Source organism: Protopterus annectens, chromosome 15.part0, assembly GCF_019279795.1.
Source record: "Protopterus annectens isolate FY-2018-M chromosome 15.part0, PAN1.0, whole genome shotgun sequence".
In the NCBI taxonomy this organism is placed as follows: domain Eukaryota; kingdom Metazoa; phylum Chordata; order Ceratodontiformes; family Protopteridae; genus Protopterus; species Protopterus annectens.
In genome coordinates, this window is record NC_056749.1 from 276,895,180 (window position 1) to 276,910,255 (window position 15,076).

At 39.8% G+C, this 15,076-nt stretch overlaps 1 protein-coding gene across 2 annotated transcripts in view; it reads right to left on the reverse strand.

Moving 5' to 3' along the window:
* Positions 1-15,076, reverse strand: part of LOC122789637 (serine/threonine-protein kinase Nek4-like) — a 246,490-nt gene that overhangs the window by 217,532 nt on the left and 13,882 nt on the right. The window contains exon 2 of one of the 2 annotated variants that reach the window (XM_044057047.1): positions 8,875-8,933. The exons of the other annotated variant lie outside the window; for it this stretch is intronic. The gene's annotated coding sequence lies outside the window, so the exon portion shown is untranslated. The remainder of the gene's footprint in view (positions 1-8,874; positions 8,934-15,076) is intronic. 2 annotated transcript variants of the gene reach the window in all.

Sequence of the window (15,076 nt, forward strand, 5' to 3'; positions counted from 1 at the left end):
TCTAGAAGGAGTGGAAAACTGGACTCCAACGGCAGAAAGAGTTTTACCGTCCTGCTCACATCTGGTCAAAGTATCCTTCACCTGAGGTCCGAACAAAGCCGAACCGTCAAAGGGGGTGTTGGTGAAGGACGCCTTAAAGGGGTCCGCAAAATTACACAGCCGCATCCAGGCTTGGCATCTAAGAGCAACACCTGTGCCTGCGGCCCTGCTCGCTCCATTGGCCGCATAAGATATGAGCCTCATGGAGGAGTTAGATATGGAATTCAGGATAGCAAGCTGTGAGGCAATCTTTTCCTGAGCACCAGCAGCAGAAGGATCCTGGACTACTTCTCCCAGTTCCTTGAGAATATCTCGTTGAAGCCTGGTGAAGTGACAAAGGTAATTCAGCGAACGCATAGCAAAGGTCGCTGAAGAAAACATCCGCTTTCCATACCTGTCCATGGTCCTAGAATCCTTATTAGGAGGATGGACAGGCACTGAAGGATCCGCCAGTTCCTTCTTAGTGGCCGCCGCCACCACCATAGCATCCACAGAGACACCTTTGGACAGGAACTGTTTATCCGAAGGGGCCGTGATGAACTTGGATGGTCTCCTGGGGACAGGTTCCACAGAATCTGGAGCCCCCCACGCCTTCCGAGCCACTACCTGCATGAGTGGGTCGAAAGGCGGAGACACCCAGGAGGTGGAGGGTCGGGATCCAAAAGCCTCCAGGTATACCGACTCATCCTCAGAGGGGTCAATGGAGGGCCAATTCCCCCTCTGTTTGAGGAGCTCAAGGATGTCTGAAAAGGAGACATCCTCAGAGGGGGACCGTGGGGAACCCTCCGACTCATCTAAGTTGGTATCAGATGTGGTAGACTCAGGGGAGTCTGTGTGTTTCCTCTTACACGTCCTCTTCCGAGGGGGTTCCCCTGCAGGGTCAGGAGAAACCTCGGAAGAGGAGGAAATTCCCAGTGGGGAAACCTGGGGCGATGGATCCCTGGGCCTAAGAGCAAGAGGCTGGCAAGAGGCATCTGCAGGCACTGCTGAGGGAGGAGCTAGAGGGATAGACCGTTGACCAGGCTCAGAGGCCAGGACACTCCTCATCACCTCAAAGGCTCCTCTCCCCGGGAGACCGGAACACACCCGCTCCGAAGAAACAGGAATGGTCGGCTCCAAGGAGAGAGAAGGCTCCGAGGCCGATGTCGGCTCCGAGCTTACCAAAGCCGAAGCCCCGAGAGGGAGAGCGGGGTCGGACAAGGGTCCGATGCCACTAGCCCCCTCGGAGCCGACAGTGGAAACCCGACGACCGGATCCCTCCAAGGAAGGTCTCAAGGAGGAGATCGGAGCCGAAGGCGACGGAGCCGAAGGATGTATCGGCTCCGGCATTGAAACAGTCGCTGTCCCAAGAAGCTCCGGCTCCGAACTCTGGTGTGGAGTCGGAGGAGGAATCTCAAGAATCGGGCTATAGCGAAGTCTGTTGAGACGGGCTATGGAGCATTTGGGCCAGTGCCTGAGACTTCAACAGCCTGCTTACCACCCTCTCCAAATCGTGGTCAGACAGCCTGGAAGATCTCGAAGATCGGCTCCGATGGCTCCGCTCCGACAAAAGAGGAGATCCCGGAGCCGAATGGATACTCATAATAGAGGGGGACCGAGATCTCTTACGGGTCAAAGCCATCGGAGCCGAAGTCCCTAGAACTCCAGATGGAGCCGAGGATTTCGGCTCCGATGCTGGATACAGCGTCGGCTCCCGCCCGGGCCGGCAAGGCCACAGTAGTCAGGGGATCGGGGCCGGCCGGCACCGAACCCCCCACTCCAACAGAAGAAGGAACGACTCCAGCCGGGGCCGATATCGGCCCCGACGGGAGCGGAGCCACCGGAGGAGGCTTGGACACTGTAGCCTGAACCTTCGGTGGCTTAAGAGGTTTTCCTGACCCTGACTTAGGAGGAGAACCTTCAGGTTTAAGTAAACCTCGGAGGATTAATTTGTTCCTCCTTTCCTGCAGGACTCTCTGGCTAAAAGCATGACACAACGCACAGGAGTCCTGCAGGTGCAAAGGCCCCAGGCAATAAACACAAGAAGTGTGACCGTCTGTCAGAGACATTTTCTGGCAGCACTGGTCACACTTCTTGAAGCCTGAGACCTTGCCTTCTTTTGACATCCTAGAAGGGAAAAACACAAACAGTCCCAACAAACACACCAATTAATCCCTTACACAGACACACAGGAAGGGAATAACTTGGGGAACTAGGCCTGACTAAAAACTTTAAACTGAAATTTTTATAAAAAGTTTAAAAGGAAGGGAATAGGGTGGGCTGTAACTAAGTACAGACTAAACTAACACTAAAGGGAAAAAATAAACCCCTAACTACACTTTTTCTTATTTTACCAAGAAAAAACTTACCTCAGCTGGCAAAGGAGACCTCTTTCGCTAAGCGGCAAACGAGATCTGAGGTAGTTCCGCCTTGCATCATGGGATATAGGGTTGCCTCGAACTGGTAAAAGGAGTTCTCGAGCTAAAGCAAGTGCCGAGTCGGAGCCGAGGATCGGCTCCGAACCCATCCAGCAAGAATGAAGGCGAGATTGACAACTTAACATCTATGCTTATTATTTTGCTGTGCCTCTGTCAAGCAGTGACACTGAAGTAATCCCTGGGGTATATCTGCGATCCCCCATCCATTGGTCAAGATTCCTCTTGAACAAGGCCAGCGAGGTGCTCTGCCTCACATGTACCGGGATTTTGTTCCACAGCATAGGGAGTCTCTGGGTGATGAATCTGTCCCTCCAGCACGTTCTATTAATAACCGTGTCAAGGTTTAAGTCTCCCGCCCTTGTGGTTCTGAGGGATCTAGATTTTTTGAGGTGAAGCATATTCATCAAATCAGGGTTTGACATGGCCTTATATGTCAGGCACAGGTCACCTCTGAGCAAGCGGTATGAGACTGAATAGAGCTGGAGTTCTTTCAGTCGGACAGCATAAGACATATTTTTGAGACCCTTTATCCTTTTGGTGAGGAACTTTTGGGGCCTTTCCAGCTGCTGCAGGTGTCGGGTCAGATACATTCCGAATGGGGCATTGTACTCAATCATAGGTCTAATGAGTGATGAGTACAGGAGGACAATGACCTCCCTTGATCTAGATGTGAATCCCTTCATGATCAGGTGGGCAATGTAGAAGGTTTTCCTAACTACTTTAGCAACATGAGTGTCAAGCGAAGGCTACTGTCAACCTGGGTCCCCAGATCCCTGATGACTTCTTCTGTGCTCAGTGGATTGCCACCTATATGGTAGCTAGGGGTAACCTTGTTTTTCCCGAAGGTATGACTATGCATTTCTTGGCATTTAACTTTAGGCCATGGCTCTGGCACCAGTTATCCGTTTCTGTGAGGCCCTTCTGAAGGATATCTGTGTCAGATGTGTTTTCGACTATGGCGCCCAGTTTGCAGTCATCTGCAAACTTTGCCAGCCATAACCCTCCTGTGTTTGCTTGTACTTCAGAAAAGTAGATGCCGAACAAGAGTGGACCCAGGACTGATCCCTGTGGGACACCACTTGTGACAGGCTTTGAGTCTGACATGGCTCCAGCAACTCTGACCCTGTGGGTTCTGTCACTTAGCCAGTTTGCAACCCATCTTGTGATGTATGGGTTTACATTCAAGCTGATGAGTTTTTCGATGATACCTGAGTGGGGTATTGTGTCGAAGGCCTTTGCCAGGTCAAGGTAGGCTGTATGGACTGCCTTTCCCTCATCAATGGCCTTGGTGACTGTCTCGAAAAAGGTCAACCAAGTTTAAAAGGCATGATCTGCCTTTGACAAAGCCAAACTTTTTGTTACATTACTTGTACAGATGTACATATGTTACCCTATATTTATTTACATACACTAGCACAATCTGTAGTACCCAGAGCACTACAGCTCACTGCATTTGTCTGTGGCAAATTCCTGTGCACGTTTGTGTCTTTCTGTTATTATTTTGCCTTTGGGCCCATGTAATGGCTAAAAGGTATCTTGCAATCCCATAAATTTTTTCTGTGGCTTTCCTCTGAATTCTATCCAGGACCCTGATGTCCATTTCTTTTTACGGCCTTCAGAACTACAGAGTACTTAAAGCTGTGGACTGACCAAGGCCCTGTACAGTGGAAGTATTACCTCTTTGCTGGTGTAGCCTCCCCCACCCCAGAAATTATGCCTCTGCTTTCTGTGTGTTGATGCCATCATCTTCTCGCTGCGCTACTGCTGATCCAGTCCAGGTGTCATCAACACCTCCCCCAGATCTTCTTCCTGCTCTTTTGGCATATGTTCCACTCCACCCAGCCGATCCTTCACTTCTAATTGATGTGGTCCAAATGGAGTGCTTTGCATTTCTTTGAAATGAAGCTCAAGTACAATTTTTAAAAACACCTTTACAAAGAAACAGTAGCAGATAAATGGAACATGATATCTCAGCCAGCAGTAGACTGTGAGACTGCAGAATCCTTCAACAAGACCCTGAATTACAGAAAGGCTAAAATAAGGGATATATTATGGACAAATAAAAGTTACTAGCATCTCAAATAAGCCCAACTACATAGACTTTTCCTTTCCTGCTATCACATATGATATAATCTCACATTACTACACAAGTATGGACATGGAAAAGAATGCCTTTCTTTTCAGTTAAATCTGATGCCAATTTTAGCCCCAACCATACTCATCCATCTGGTTCCAGAATGCTGACAATCCCAATGCTCATTTTGGCTAGCTGCCAGTAGTTTACAAAAGCTATCCAAAAGCACAGTACAAAGAACTTAACTTCCTCTGTAATCCACAAAAAGTCAAAAGTACTGGAAAAAACACAGCTTTATTTTAAAACACCTCAAAGTAGGCACTTTCATCTCTCTATCTTGATGCCAGAGACTTCTTCAGACTGAAGAAGTCTCTGGCATTAAGATAGAGAGACAAAAGCAGTTACTTTCAGGTGTTTTAAAATAAAGTTGCGTGTTTTTTCAGTACTTTTGACTTTTTGTGGTTTACAAAAGCTATGCAAAGCAAATAATGAACTGCTGTTTTTCTAATTGAGTTTTTCCCAGGTTCTTGCAACAGTCATGTAATGATGATATTTTCTGTGTGCATGCGTATGTGCACATGTGTGTGTATATGTGTGCATGTGCCTGTCTAGTACTCTGGTAATGCCTTCTCCATTTAGCCATTAGATAGTTACACCTCTGGTCTCTGTCAGAAGACAGCTGGCAGTTTCAGTATATATCTAGCCTTCTAGGTAGGACAGATGCCACTTAAAAGCTCAGTCATTATGTACTGCCAGCCACCTTATGATCTTGACTCACACTGATCTCTACTCTCCACTATCGAATCAGAAAGTTCAATCCCTGTATTAGCAGGGCAGATTAGCCCTATTTATAGTCAAGCACACCAGAGCATTAATTAATTTCCTATGAGTGGAGTGAATAAATAAGCTAGAAAATTATTTACTTTTAATGCAGGCATGGAAGAGTCTAAAATATATATATAATATATATATATATATATATATATATATATATATATATATATATATAGATAGATAGATATAGGTTTACTATCAAAATCTCAAAATGTCAAACAAAAAATAAAATGTTTGGAACATTAAACAGTAATGTTGAATCACTGCATATTAATTAGGTGAAAATGTTGAATCTGCTGAACAAATTCAGCAGATTCAACATTTTTGCCAAATATCAAACGTGATGTCCATACATGAACTCAGGTAAGTCTAACTCCTACACTTCACATTATGATTTTGCAGGGAGCAAGCCCTCTGCACCTCCATACCTCCTGCTAACTATATACTCTAATTCTCTGATTGCACTACAGTGAGGAATGGAATAAATGTCCCAGTCCGCACTGTACCATGATCTCTATTCATTACATCAAATTCATATCTGTGAATGCACAGTGGCATCCTCTGATATGAACCACCGATCATGTAATGGTCGGCAACATGGGAGTCGGCCATCTGACATTCGATATTTCCAGCTACAGAGAATCTGCATTTGAGATTTTTGACAATAAACCTATATATTTGTATATGTATAAACCTGTAGCAGTCAAAACGTCTATAACCTGGCAGATATTCAAGGCAAATTGAAAATGGAAGTTTCTGAGGTTATCACTAAACTCCTCAAAGCTATGTAGCTAATGGTATCTTTTTTTTTTTTGCTACATTCCTTTCTTATCCTACTTGATATGAAGTCTTTAGGTGCATGGATTAAAACATGTGAGAAGGGACAAAGAAGATAACATAAATGTTAAGAAATTTGAAGCTGTTGCTTATGGATATGGATAGTAAGATTCAAGCACTGAAAATGCTTATTTTTAGTCAACTGGAGGAGAAACATATGAATGACAAATAATAAAGGAATTGAAGGAATTTACTTGGGAAGAAGAAAAAGGCAATGGTTAAGTGGGACAAGCTGCTTCTCCCAATAGAATAAGGTGGTTTAAGGTTATTTATTTACTGCAATTTGATTACAAAGTAGGTGGACTTGTTGACTGATCCTTTTCAGCCACTACCCAGGCATCAAGGGACTAGAAACACAAATTACACCACAAAGTACGTTTCGGAAATATAAGTCACCTGGTTTGAAGGGGTACTTTAAAGCTATGCAATCATGTTTAATATGCATAACTGAAGCTGAAGGTTATAAATCAAAGTGGGAAGGATGATGATGAAAGGGGGTAGAGTTTGAGAGATGAAGGGATACTATTATTTTGGATGCAACTACACAAATCCTTAAGAAGAATAGTAATAGCCATACAGAATGCTATATTCATAAAGTAGCAAAAAGTATTGTAAAATTTATGACAGCAGAGGAACGGAGAAAGGAGATTTTATTAATAGGGATATATGCAAGTAAATTTATTTATTTTACATTTGTTGACCGGGAAAGTCCAACTGGACACAAGTCCTTTTTCAGCACAAGCCCAGGGAGAAAAAAGTTCCAGTTACATCAGAGGTTAATAAATCAACATAAGACAAGGATTACAGATACATACTTAAGAACAAAGCATAACAAAAATAAGCAGTTATTTAGTGATCTGTGTCTCAGTATAAATAATCAGAATAGTACAATATTATACAGTATTCATAATTATCATCGTTTGGAAGTGGGAGAGGAGATGTGGAAGAAGAGTGAAGCTAGAGAAGAGAGTCGAACAAGAATAAGAGAAGTGTAAAGAATGACTATGATATATATATATATATATATTATATAAAAATATAGAAAATAGGCAATAGACACTTGAATTTATTGGAGGAAACTAACAAATGAACCAAGGAACTGGGAGCAAATCACTCAGGAGGGAAACATATTTGTCTATGATAAGCCTAATCTGGTGTTTGTACTGCAGGTTAGAGACTGCCATCATACATCTCAACTGTAAAGATTTTCACAGAATGTCCAGATTATTGCCTCATATTTTGATCCATTTTTCATAAACTTGTGGTTTTCTGGCAAATTACTGGCAAATCATTAAAGATTGAAATTAGAAAATAATGACAGACATTTGAGTTTCAGATTTCATACCCTTCAGAAAATTCATGCTAATGCAAATCCTGTTATTCTATCAACTTTCTAAGTTTGTAACAGCAATATTTAAAAATCGTTCCTCTTTTTGGGCTTCTGTTCCACTTTTGTTCATGGCTTTGTCCAGATTTCTTGCTATAAGAGGTTGAGAGGTATGACTGCCCTCACTATTATAGACTGATAGAGTATAGGCAACGAGAAAGGGACAGTGGGTTAATAAATGGATGACAAGCTTTGGTAGACTTTTTAGTTTCCTAGTACAGCAGACATTTTTAAAAATGGATAATTAATAGGGTATATAAAATATTGCATATTAACAACAAGAATCAATCTGAGGGGGACAGAAAAGACTGGAATAAGAGAATATAAAGATAACTTACAAAAAACAATGAGAAGAAATTTGCAGTGCTCCCATATGTGTAATAAAGTCCAGAAGGTGTTAGGAATTTTGCATGGAAATATGTGTAAAGGTATTTTATACCCCAAGTAAATCTCAGAGGATTTTTACTCCGGTAGGTAATAAATTTTGGGAATGTTATGTGATGGAAAAGAGACAGGAAATTGTGAACATGTTTTTTGGGGGTATAATAAGTTGGTGGATTTTAAAAGTTCCTTAAAGAATACTTTTACAGAAATTTGGGGGTACCAAATAGTAATAACTAAGAAAATTATTATTTTGAACTGTGATCTATGATCCAAATGGCCTACATTATTAAGGCCTAAATGTTTAATGCTATTGGTAGGCAAAAAAAAGAAATTACTGTAACATGGAAATCAAAATTTAAAGTGAGATCTTTAGAAAAGTGAAGGAGCAAATTTCATAGAAATAAATGCAATTGTTGGGAACAATAGATGCAGAATAATGGTAGGGAGGAGTGATATTTAAAGGAAGGCCGAAACTCATCAATATGTATAACAATGATAATAACAGAAAGTTTACTAAGTATTGTTTTCTTTTCTGTTAATGTGTGAACTCAAGTTACAACTTAAAATGTGACACTTTAATAAAGATGCTAAAATACAGTTTCTTAAAAAATCCTTCCATCTTAACCTATAGAAAACTAAACAAGTCAGCTGCATTTTAAGTTACATACTCTTAAGTTTTTCACATTATTGTGACACAGAAGACCGGAAAATCTCTAAATTATCATTATATCATGGTGAAACACAACTGTGACAATACCAGCCTGAAAAAGACTGGTCATACTTAAAAATGACACAAACTTCATTCCTATAGTATTCAGTAATTCAGTAACATATCAACCTGAAATCCAGCACAGCATTTCACTCCAAAGGTGCTTACTAATTCTGGTGGCATCACTTCATACCTCAAGGCCAGTCTGGATGTTCCACTCCCGACGCTTTTGTCTTATTCTTTTATCTCCCCCTTCATACACACATACAAAAAAAAAAAAAACTTGTTTATTTTTCTTCCATCATTGCTAATTTTAAAATGTATCAAATAAACCTACAGAAAAGCCCCCTAAACTTCCTTGACAAGTATCACTGTTTGACAACAGAAGTGAACCACCAAAGGCATCCTCATTTGATGACAGGCAACTGAAGCTTGCACACTGAATGTGACTGACTGCTTTCCAACAAGCTTTAAAGGAAAAATATAGCAAATAGAAATAAGCAGTGATGATGTGCATAACTTCCCTTTTATGGAAGAAACAGATGTACTGCATCATTATTTACAACTACTACATTTATTATTAAAACATATATGCATCTATGCCCAGAACAGTAACTTTGGCAATACATTAGCTAGAAATAATAAACAACGCCCCTTCCTGCAGCCTGCCAGACAGTTTTGAACTTGTTTGTTACACTTTGGGGTTATGGATGGAAGGATGGATGTTACACTTTTGAATAACTACGTTTCTGCCTTCTTATACAGCACCATCCATATTTAACTCTAACTGCAATGACTATCATAACACTGCCTGGTAAACTGAAGGATAACAAGCATCAATGCGTCATTCTAACTTGTCCTAATAACTCAGAATAAGTTGCATCATAAAAAGAAACAAAATGAAAATTAATTATCTAAAACTAAACATTTCTAAATTTCAAACTGTAGACCATACATCTCAACCACTTACTACACGAAAATAAGGATAAAGCCCAAAATAATAGGGGGGCAAAGCCTCAAAAACAGGGACAGACTTTAAATTTTGCTCTCATAAATTTGCAAAGTTGCTAAAATAAAAGGTTGTACATTGCCATGCATTTTCTGAAAGAAATGAAGTCTGAAACTCAAATGCCTGTAATTGTTTTGTGAATTCAGTCTTCACTGAGTTACCATAAAAATCCAGAAAACTACAAATTTTATGAGGAACAGACCAAGAGTATGAGGCACAAATCTGGACATTCTGTGAAAATCTGGACAGTTGGGAGATGTGACTGTAACTATAGAAATAGAACAATAACTGTAGAAGAAAAGCAATAAATATTACATTTGTTTTTATTGCTGGATAATATTGTACTGGATTTTTATTATTTATTTATTTGATAATTAGGTAGCTGAAGTAGTCTAAACTCACCCTTTTAAGTCACAACACAGGTCAAAGGCAAAGCAAAGGAGTAACAGACATTAGTACTTAACTCTTTTAATTGGGCAGGGGACTACTGCACTTAATGTAAACAACAGAGCTGCTACAACCCAAACCATCTACATAAACGTACTTGCATTTTACAATGAAGGCCATACCAACTCAGTGCACTCAGATGACTGCATTCTTGAACATGACTCAGAAACATTAATACTTAAAAAGATCCTACCATGTTTATAACTGTTTAAGTTCATATTTGCAACATGGTTCAGCATAAACATTGCTTAGAAACTGGATTTCTCAAATATAAAAAAACTTTTTGTTTTTGTTATAGAGGCAACAGTTCAAAATCATGTTTTCACTTATTAAGAGTGTAGAGGCAATATTTAGAGAACTGAAGTATGTACATTTTTTGAAATGTGAGATGTAAGATGGGTTATGGACAAAGATGTGAGGAGTTGTGAGTACAAAATGGAAGTTTCTGGCTACACCCCTGTTTACAATGAGCTTGTGTTTCACTTTACTAGTGACCTTATCAGGGTATACCATCTTCTCAAGGACTGCAGAATAACTTGTTCTTTAAATACAACAATGCAGATCAATTCTAGTTTGTCTAACCAAACACAACAAAAGACTCATTAAATTCCACAAGGCAAAAAGCATTCATCTTCACTTTTAAACAAAACTGACTTCTCTGATCAAGTTTCCTAGTCAGCCAGGTCAGTCAACATTCACTTCATAGTAGTAGAGCATTCAACCAATGGGTCATTGGGACATTCACCTGAAAAAACACATTTGTTTTCTGCCTTTACAGATGTTGGCCCTGTACTGTCTTGTGGGATAAGGACACCATGAATCTTTCAAATGTAGAAGTAGACAGGATCAATCTCAACAGATTTTGGAGCATAACCAGACTTCTTAAACCCACTGAAATGTTTTATACTGTAAATGTTGTTATCTGAAGACATCTATGGGTACACTAATGCTGTAAACCAATGCTGTGACTTGGGTCCTACTTAACTAGTCCTTTCCTGGGATTCAATAACGCCTGTGCTAACTGAACACCATTCTGAGTGAACAGACAACACAGACATAACTCACACCTTCTTCCGCCTAATTTTAGTTTTCTTACTGATTGTCTTGCAGCTTTAAATATTGACAGGGATACATAAAGGTTACCACAAAATGTAGACTACATGTACACTTACTGCAATCTTTCTGAGTGACTAGAAAGCACAAAAAATGTGGAAGGGATGTTCTTGAATACATATTGTGTACACTTAGTATAGGCTTTATTGAATCTGGCCCCTTATAATTTTATACATCATGACATGAACCAATAGCTTACTTTCTTATACTAACTTTTATAGTACATAAAAGGCAGTATGTAGCTTAAAGTGAAGCGAAGTTGTTTTATTCAGCCGTTCACCACAAATGTGCTCTGCCTTGTATAGCTGTAGTTAATAAGGAAGGAAAAGTATAATTGTGTAAGTAAACATCATAGCAGTAGATGATCTAATATATCACTGTTGCAGCAGTCTAATCTGAGTGTAAAGGTTACATTCTGCCTAGGATATAATGACTAGTCAGCTTTCAAAGCTTTATGGCACCTTCCACATACATGCCTAAACTACCATTGGCTAAAACAGAGACACACATAAAAGGCAGTTTGGGTGCAACTGGCTAAAGAAAAAATATATGATGACAGATAATAAGATTCTCTAAAATGAACAGCAAGTAAACTAAATTCTGAGTTATTACAAACATTTCTAATGTGTTTCTGAGGTCTGTTTTTTCTTTTCTTTTTTTAACTTAACACTTCTCCTATATAAACCACATTACAGGAACACTTTAAAGCAGGGACCACCTGCTCTGAATCTCAACTATACTTTCCTATTCTTATAAAGATATCACTGCACAGTCTGGTTTGGGGTAAGAACAAGAATGCATGTGTCTGTGGTACTTTATATAACCTGATAGACTTTAATTTTTTTTTTGGGGGGGGGCACATTTTCAAGAAAACAGCTTCAAAGTGGAAGGTTTTCCACAGAAGGGGATATATCAGCCCATTCTTGAAAGGATGGCTAGCCAGCCATCAGTTTCACAAAGACTGCAGAGGCAAAGCCCTTTAGCAGCAAGAAAGCCCTGAAGCTTTCAGCACCTAAATTGTCTTTTACATGGCCCTGCTCGAGCGAACGGTAGTTTAGGTGAGTGAAAGGTAAGCTGAAGCTTTGAAAGCTGGTCAGCAGTCATATCCTAAGCAAGGATATAACCCATATACAGCTGATGAAGTCTTGTTAAAAGACGAAAGTGATAACTGACTGAATAAAAATCTTAAATTGTTGTGTTTTTTATATCCTTTAATACTTAAGTATGCTGGGATGTAACATTATCCCATGCCTGCTTCAAAACTTACATTTTCAGAGGTAATCCTTCTTTTGAATTGCTTGGTGATATTATCACCAACACAGTCCCATCATGACAGGTTCTCAATATGTCTGAATATAATATATATAATATATAATATAATATGCCTATATTAAACAAGCTTTATGGTCCTGGCAGGGCTAAGCTCCATATTTTAATAAGAAAAGATAACATAACTACCTCAAGGGTCCAAATAGTTGTGCAAGCAACCTTTTGCTAATATGCTTATACTTTTCCAGATCTCTGCAGCTGGGCAGTGCCATTATGACCCCTGGCTCCATTCCATAATGCACTGCAAGTATGGGTGACATGGCCTTCTACATTACTGCTAGAGCACATGGTAGCAATAATACAGCTCATACCTCTCAACTGCTATGATTTAGGCATACCACTATGATTTTGGGCCTCAGATTTAGCCTTGCTCCTCCTAGATTTACCAATTTGCTCATAAAGTCTCACACTCTTATGGGGACATACTTTATTAAATAAAGTACACCTATAGAAAGATTTCCTACCAAGTGATCCTTTCAGACCCTCTGCAATTACTTTTAAGGGTCAGCAATATGATTTTGAATGTTTGCAAGTACAGATGTATGATTTTGCTAATAAGTTACCTGTCAGTTACTCGACCTGCCTTTTCCTAGCCAGTTGGGTCCTACTATGGTTTGCTAACAGGGCCCAAGCAGTGTATTACTGCTGCATCTTTATGAATGTAATGTTTTACTGGAATTATCAGTCAGTATTTGCTACATAAATATAATGCTAGGCAGTAAATGCTGCCATTATGAAGCAATGGCAAGCTTTTAATCTTTCACTATCATATTCAAAATTTTGCTGGATTGGTGTTTGTACACAACATAATAAGCGATTTACTACAGCCTGCTATTCCCTGTAGTTTTCCATTTAAAAAAGCTATTAGCTAAGGCACTAAACATTATCTGGTACACTTAAACATTTATGAAACAAAAAGCTGGCTATCAGATCAGATCCTTAAAAGGTACATCTAATGAGTTCAAACTGCAGTCAGACGTTATACAAAACTGGACACAATTCTATTAATGGGATTGTTCTTTTGGTGGAGGAGCACTTTACATGCTGTCCAGAGCATTTGATACTCTCAGAAAAATAGAATAAAGAAAAAGTTTCATATAGCTTACAATGACTTAAAATCTGCCTATCCAACTAAATACAAGTAAGGTGGGAAAATACATTTCCAGCCATTATTATACCAAATGCAGTGCCCAAGAATCAGCCTTGGCAGTGTCTTTTCAATAAACTTGTCAAGAACGTGGAAGTAGCTTTTGGTGGTACTGTCTTAAATTGATTTGCTGAGGACTCTAAATTCATTGACATATACACTCTGAAAGCTCAATAACTGCAGCATGTCTTTTCGTGCTTCTCTTCAGCACTGGCAAAAATCATTCAGTACATAGGTCAATCCACTAAGTCAAGATGTATGATTTTTTTTCCTCATATGCTCAGCTGAGACTGGAAAATCTCATTCCATACTACCATAGACAACATTAATGACTGTAAATGCTTTGATATAGCTTTTTGTTAATAACCAAGTTAAGAACATGCTATGTACCCCGGAGCAAAGTTAAACACAACCTCAAACCAGTAGCACGATTGTTGCTTGCTTCATCTTTACTACTCACAAATCTGGCTTGTGACCAGATTTTATTTACCCTCATACCACATGTAACCTTTAAAATCTTGAAATGATATGTGGTATGGTGCTCTTAGGAGAAGCACGTTCTTTGGTCACTCTCATAAACATCTGGCTACAAATTGGAGTTTTCTCTGCAGCAGACAACCAAATGTGTTTTGAACAATAGTTTGATTGCTAAACATAATGACAAAGGCAAGATCCTAATAAAAGCAAGTGGTGAAACTAAAAACTGCTCACATATTGGATGGAGGTGTGCACAATGAAAATTGGGGTGTACAGTAGTGTAGACGCTATAAAGCTAATGATGGGCATAATCAAGTTAATAATATACTGGATGACTCTACTGATAAAGCACTCAAAAGAGACAGGGAAGTTGAGATAGAAAACATGTGGATGCCATTTTGACCCATACTGCAGGCAAAGTTAGAAGAGTCTGCAAATGAAGAAATGGATTATGAAAAAAAAACATCAATTGGTGGCTTGGACTACCTTGCAGACATATCGCATTAAAATTCAGTGAGCACATAGTGTGTTTTGACTAGGATCAATAGTGTCAGCCAAGAAATCTGCACATATTTTGATGACATTTGACAATTCAAAAAATAAATCCTTTGCTTAGTCTGGAAATCTGGCATCATCATCATCATCACCCCCCTCTTTCCCATTTTTCTACACAGGGTCTGGGTATCATGTCAACTTTTGCCATCTCTCTCTCAATTTAGAGCCACTCTCTCACTTTATTTAACAGTCATGCCTGACTGTCGCAGAACTTCTCACACATAATTCATCCATTTGCTCTATATTCATTTCTTCTTGTCTTCTTCCTGTGTGTCCCAAATCTTTTTTACAAGATTGCCTTCTGCTTTCCTATACAAG